Consider the following 6,737-nt stretch of genomic DNA (forward strand, 5'->3'; position numbering starts at 1 on the left):
GTCAGGTATGACACCTAAATTTGATTGTGTTAAAACTAATATGGATACCGATGTTTTCCGTAAATTTAGCACTAAATATGGACTTGACTCTGAAATAGTAGCTTCTTTCTGTGAATCTTTTGCTACTTAGGTTGATCTCCCCAAGGAGAAGTGGCTTAAATATCATCCTCCCATAGATGTAAAAGTAGCTGCACCTATTAAAGTTGAAGAAAAGACTATCAGTTATAATGATCCTATTGTTCCTACTTCTTATGTTGAGAAACCACCTTTCCCTGTCAGGATAAGGGATCATGCTAAAGCTTCAACTATGGTTCATAAAAGCAATATTAAAACTTATACACCTCCTGAGCAAATTAAAGTTGAACCTGATATTACTATTGTTAAAGATCTCTTGTCTGATAATATCGATGGGCATGCTATTCATTTCCTTGATGAGACTGCTAGAATTGCTAAACCTTGTGCTAAAGATAAAAATATACATGTGGTAGGCATGCCTGTTATTTCTGTTAAAATAGGAGATCATTGTTATCATGGCTTATGTGATATGGGTGCTAGTGCTAGTGCAATACCTTACAACTTATACAAAGAAATTATGCATGATATTGCACCTGCTGAGATAGAAGATATTGATGTCACAATTAAACTTGCCAATAGAGATACTATTTGACCAATGGGAATTGTTAGAGATGTTGAAGTCTTGTGTGGGAAAACTAAATATCCTGCTGATTTTCTTGTTCTTGGTTTCCCACAAGATAGCTTTTGTCCCATTATATATGGTAGACCCTTATTGAACACTGTTAATGCTAAGATATATTGCAAAAAGGATATTGGTACTATCGGTTTAGATGATATGTCTCATGAATTTAATTTCTCTAAATTTAGTAGACAACACCGTGAAGAAGAATTACCTAGTAAGGATGAAATTATTGGTCTTGCTTCTATTGCCGTACCTCCTAGTGGTCCTTTAGAACAATATTTGCTAGACCATGAAAATGATATGTTTATGGATGAAAGAAGGGAAATAGATGAAGTATTCTTTAAATAGGAACCTATTCTGAAACACAATTTGCCTGTTGAAATCCTAGGGGATCCTCCTCCACCCAAGGGTGATCCCGTGTTTGAGCTTAAACCATTGCCTGATACTCTTAAATATGCTTATCTTGATGAGAAAAGGATATATCATGTTATTATTAGTGCTAACCTTTCAAAGCATGAGGAAGAGAGATTACTGAAAACTCTGAAGAAGCACCGTGCTGCTATTGGGTATACTCTTGATGATCTTAAGGGCATTAGTCCCACTCTATGACAACATAAAATAAATTTGGAAGAAGATGCTAAACCAGTTCATGATCATCAACGACAACTGAATCCTAAAATGAAAGAAGTGGTAAGACAGGAAATACTAAAGCTCCTTGAGGCAGGTATAATTTATCCCGTTGGTGATATTCAGTGGGCAAGTCCTGTCCATTGTGTCCCTAAGAAGGGATGTATTACTGTCATTCCTAATGATAAAGATGAATTGATTCCTCAAAGAATTATTACAGGTTATAGGATGGTAATTGATTTCCACGAATTAAATAAGGCCACTAAAAAGTATCATTACCCCTTACCTTTTATCGATCAAATGGTAGAAAGATTATCCAAACATACACATTTTTGCTTTCTAGACGGTTACTCTGGCTTCTCTTAAATACCTATGTCAGCCAAGGATCAATCAAAGACTACTTTTACTTGCCCTTTTGGTACTTTTGCTTATAGACGTATGCCTTTTGGTTTATGTAATGCCCCTGCTACCTTTCAAAGATGCATGATGGATATATTCTCTGACTTTTATGAAAAGATTTGTGAGGTTTTCATGGATGATTTCTCCGTCTATGGATCTTCTTTTGATGATTGCTTGAGCAACCTTGATCGAGTTTTGCAGAGATGTGAAAAAACGAATCTTGTCTTTAATTGGGAAAAGTGCCACTTTATGGTTAATGAAGTTATTGTCTTGGGGCATAAAGTTTCAGAAAGAGGTATTGAAGTTGATAAAGCCAAGGTTGATGCTATTGAAAAGATGCCATGCCCCAAGGACATCAAAGGTATAAGAAGTTTCCTTGGTCACGCCGGATTTTATAGGAGGTTCATTAAGGACTTCTCAAAAATTTCTCGGCCTCTGACTAATTTATTACAAAAGGATATACCATTTGTCTTTGATGATGATTGTGTAGAAGCATTTGAAATACTTAAGAAAGCATTCATCTATGCACCTATTGTTCAGCCACCTGATTGGAATTTACCCTTTGAAATTATGTGTGATGCTAGTGATTATGCTGTAGGTGGTGTTCTAGGGCAAAGAGTTGATAAGAAATTAAACGTTATTCAATATGCTAGTAAAACCCTAGACAATGCTCAAAGAAATTATTCTACTACTGATAAAGAATTCTTAGCAGTTGTATTTTCTTATGATAAGTTCGGACCTTATATTGTTGATTCTAAAGTAACTATTCACACTGATCATGCTGCTATTAAATATCTTATGGAAAAGAAATATGCTAAACCTAGACTTATTAGATGGGTTCTCTTGATACAAGAATTTGACTTACATACTATTGATAGAAAGGGAGCTGAGAACCCCGTTGCAGACAACTTGTCTAGGTTAGAAAATGTGCTTGATGACCCACTACCTATTAATGATAGCTTTCCTGATGAGCAATTAAATGTCATAAATGCTTGTCATACTGCTCCATGGTATGCTGATTATGCTAATTACATTGCCGCTAAGTTTATACCACCTAGTTTCACATATCAGCAAAAGAAAAAGTTCTTCTATGATTTGAGGCATTACTTTTGGGATGAACCAAATCTTTATAAAGAAGGAGTAGATGGTGTTATTAGACGTTGTGTGCCTGAGCATGAACAGGAATAGATCCTACGCAAGTGTCACTCTGAAGCTTATGGAGGACACCATGCTGGAGATAGAACCGCACATAAGGTATTGCAATCTGGTTTTTGTTGGCCTACTCTCTTCAAGGATGCCCGTAAGTTTGTCTTATCTTGTGATGAATGTCAAATAATTGGTAATGTTAGTAGACATCAAGAAATGCCTATGAACTATTCACTCGTTATTGAACCATTTGATGTTTGGGGCTTTGACTATATGGGGCCTTTTCCTTCCTCTAATGGATATACACATATTTTAGTTGCTGTTGATTACGTTACTAAGTGGGTAGAAGCTATTCCAACTAGTAGTGCTGAAGCAGACTAAGGCATAGCCTAGTGGTGGGAAGGGGCTGATGCCTTCCCACCCACCCAGGTTCAAGGCTTGGTACTTGCAATTTGGGTTTGTTGCACCAATTATACTGTAGGGGGTTCCCTTACAGTCTTTCTATCAAAAAAAAACTAGTAGGGCTAATCATAACACTTCTATTAAAATGCTTAAAGAAGTTATTTTTCCAAGATTTGGAGTCCCTATATATTTATTGATTTATGATGGTTCACATTTTATTCATGGTGCTTTTCGTAAAATGCTTGCTAAGTATGATGTTAATCATAGAATTGCATCCCCTTATCACCCGCAGTCTAGTGGTCAAGTAGAATTGAGTAATAGAGAGCTCAAATTAATTTTGCAAAAGACTGTTAATAGGTCTAGAAAGAATTGGTCCAAGAAACTTGATGATGCATTATGAGCCTATAGAACTGCATATAAAAATCCTATGGGTATATCTCCGTACAAAATGGTTTATGGAAAAGCATGTCACTTACCTCTCGAACTAGAACACAAGGCATATTGGGCTATTAAAGAGATCAATTATGATTTTAAACTTGCCGGTGAGAAGAGGTTATTTGATATTAGCTCACTCGATGAATGGAGAACCCAAGCCTACGAAAATGCCAAGTTGTTTAAAGAAAAAGTTAAAAGATGGCATGATCAAAGGATACAAAAGCGTGAGTTTAATGTAGGTGATTATGTATTGCTATACAAATCTCGTTTAAGATTTTTTGCAGGAAAACTTCTCTCTAAATGGGAAGATCCTTACGTTATCGAGGAGGTCTATCATTCCGGTGCCATAAAAATCAACAACTTCGAAGGCACAAATCCAAAGGTGGTTAACGGTCAAAGAATCAAACATTATATCTCAGGTAATCCCTTAAATGTTAAAACTAATGTTATTGAAACTGTAACCCCGGAGGAATACATAAGGGACACTTTCCGGAATGTTTCAGACTCCGAAAAGTAATAGGTATGTGGTACGGTAAGTAAACCGACTCCAAAACAGTTTTTAAGGCAATATTTCTCCGTTTTGGAATATTTAGAAAAATAGAAAAATAAGAAGCAGTCCGGGAAGGACACGAGGCCTCCACGAGGGTGGAGGGCGCGCCCCCTACCTCGTGGGCACCTCGTGCGTTCTCCGGACTCCGTTTTCATACACGACACGTAATTTGGTCGGTAAAAATTCATTATATAATCTCCCGGAGGTTTTGACTCCCGTATCACACAAATATCTCTTGTCTTTGTGTTGAGTTGTCCTGCCACAGACAGAGCAACATGTTGTCCTAGGATTTGGAAGGGAGAAAGCTATGTGGCTGATTACCTTGCAGATCCTAAGGTCTATGGGGATGTGGAGCATTGTGGTTGGACTACGGAAGAAGAAGAGGACTATGAATCCAAGGGAAAGGAGGAGACGAGCTCAGATGAAGATGAAGTCCCACTACCTCAACCTGGGGACATGCATGTGGAGTTCAAAAAGTCAAGCCTCCCGGATAGAGTAAAGAAACCTAAGATCGAGTTTATCCCTTTTCGCCTATTGCGGGAAAACAAGCAGGAACTATGCAAAAAGATACTGAGCCTGGAACAGGAGATCGAGGACCTAAGGGACCAAAATTCTGTCCTCAAGCGCAAATGAAGTTAGAAGACCTCCTACGCTCGATGTGCCACTATCCATCATTAATAACTCCACCTTCTTCACCAACAAAGGAGACATAATCACATGGGTATGGGCACTCCCCATGGCAACTGCCAAGCTTGGGGGAGTGCCCCGGTATCGTATCACCATCACTTTTATCTTTATCATTTTTCTTAGTTCGATCCTTTTGGTAATATCTTGATCTAGTATAATAAAGTTTATGGCATTATCTAGTTATGAGTTTTGCTTTATGATCCCTCTATGTAATCGAGTCCGTGAGCTATAATAAAGATTAGTGTTGAGTCAAGGGCTTGATTATTTTGCCATGATCCTAAGTGAATAAAAGAAAAGATAAAGAATAAAAAAAGGAAACAAAGAGATCATATGGATATTATGGAGAGTAATGAGCTCACATAGAAAAAGTATGATGAATAAAAGTTGTTGAGAGTTGAAAAACATAGTTTTGGTCATCGTTGCAATTAATAGGAAGTAATAAAGAAAGAGAGGTCTTCACATATAAATATGCTATCTTGGACATCTTTTATGATTGTGAGCACTTATTAAAACATGACATGCTATAGAGTTGACGTTGGACAAGGAAGACAACGTAATGGGTTATGTTTTCTTACATCTAAGATAAATTATATTGTCGTGGATCATCCAACATGGTTGAGATTTCCTTTCCCCCTCATGCTAGCCAAATTCATCGCACCAAGTAGAGGTACTACTTGTGCTTCCAAATACCCTTAAACCAGTTTTGCCATGAGAGTCCACCATACCTACCAATGGATTGAGTAAGATCCTCCAATTAAGTTGTCATCGGTGCAAGCAATAAAACTTGCTCTCTAAATATGTATGACTTATTAGTGTGGGAGAAAATAAGCTTTATACGATCGTGAGATATGAAAGAAATAAAAGCGACAGACTACATAATAAAGGTCCATATCACAAGTGGCAATATAAAGTGACGTTCTTTCGCATTAAGATTTTTTGCATCCAACCATAAAAGCGCATGACAACCTCTACTTCCCTCTGCGAAGGGCCTATCTTTTACTTTTATCTCCTACATTGCATAAGAGTCATGGTGATCTTCACCCTTCCTTTTTACATTTTATCCTTTGGCAAGCACAGTATGTTGGAAAGATCCTGGTATATATGGCTAATTGGATGAGAGTTTTCATGAACTATTATTGTTGACATTACCCTTGAGGTAAAACATTGGGAGGCAAATCTATAAGCCCCTATCTTTCTCTGTGTCCGATTAAAACTCCATACACATAAGTATTGCATGAGTGTCAGCAATTGTGAAAGACTATATGATAGTTGAGTATGTGGACTTCCTGAAAAGCTCTTATATATTGAATCTTTCCTATGTTATGGTAAATTGCAATTGCTCCAATGACTGAGATTATAGTTTGTTAGTTTTCAATGAAGTTTACGATTCATACTTGAAATTGTGATTGAATTATTACTCTAGCATAACAAATCATATGACAAGAATTATGTAAGTTGCTGTTCTAAGAATGATCATGATGCCCTCATGTCCGTATTTTACTTTTATCGACACCTCTATCTCCAAACATGTGGACATATTTTTCGATTTTAGCTTTCGCTTGAGGACAAGCGAGGTCTAAGCTTGGGGGAGTTGATACATGTAACGCCCCGTGACCAATGTGCCAGGTGTCCTCCAGTTATTCGTTGTTGTTGCCTTGTCATTGCTTGCGTGTCATGCATTGCATATCATGTCATCATGTGCATTTCATTTGCATACATGTTCGTCTCATGCATCCGAGCATTTTCCCTGTTGTCCATTTTGCAATCTGGCGCTCCTATGTCACCCGGTGTCCC

Source organism: Triticum aestivum, chromosome 4A, assembly GCF_018294505.1.
Source record: "Triticum aestivum cultivar Chinese Spring chromosome 4A, IWGSC CS RefSeq v2.1, whole genome shotgun sequence".
Lineage (NCBI taxonomy): Eukaryota > Viridiplantae > Streptophyta > Magnoliopsida > Poales > Poaceae > Triticum > Triticum aestivum.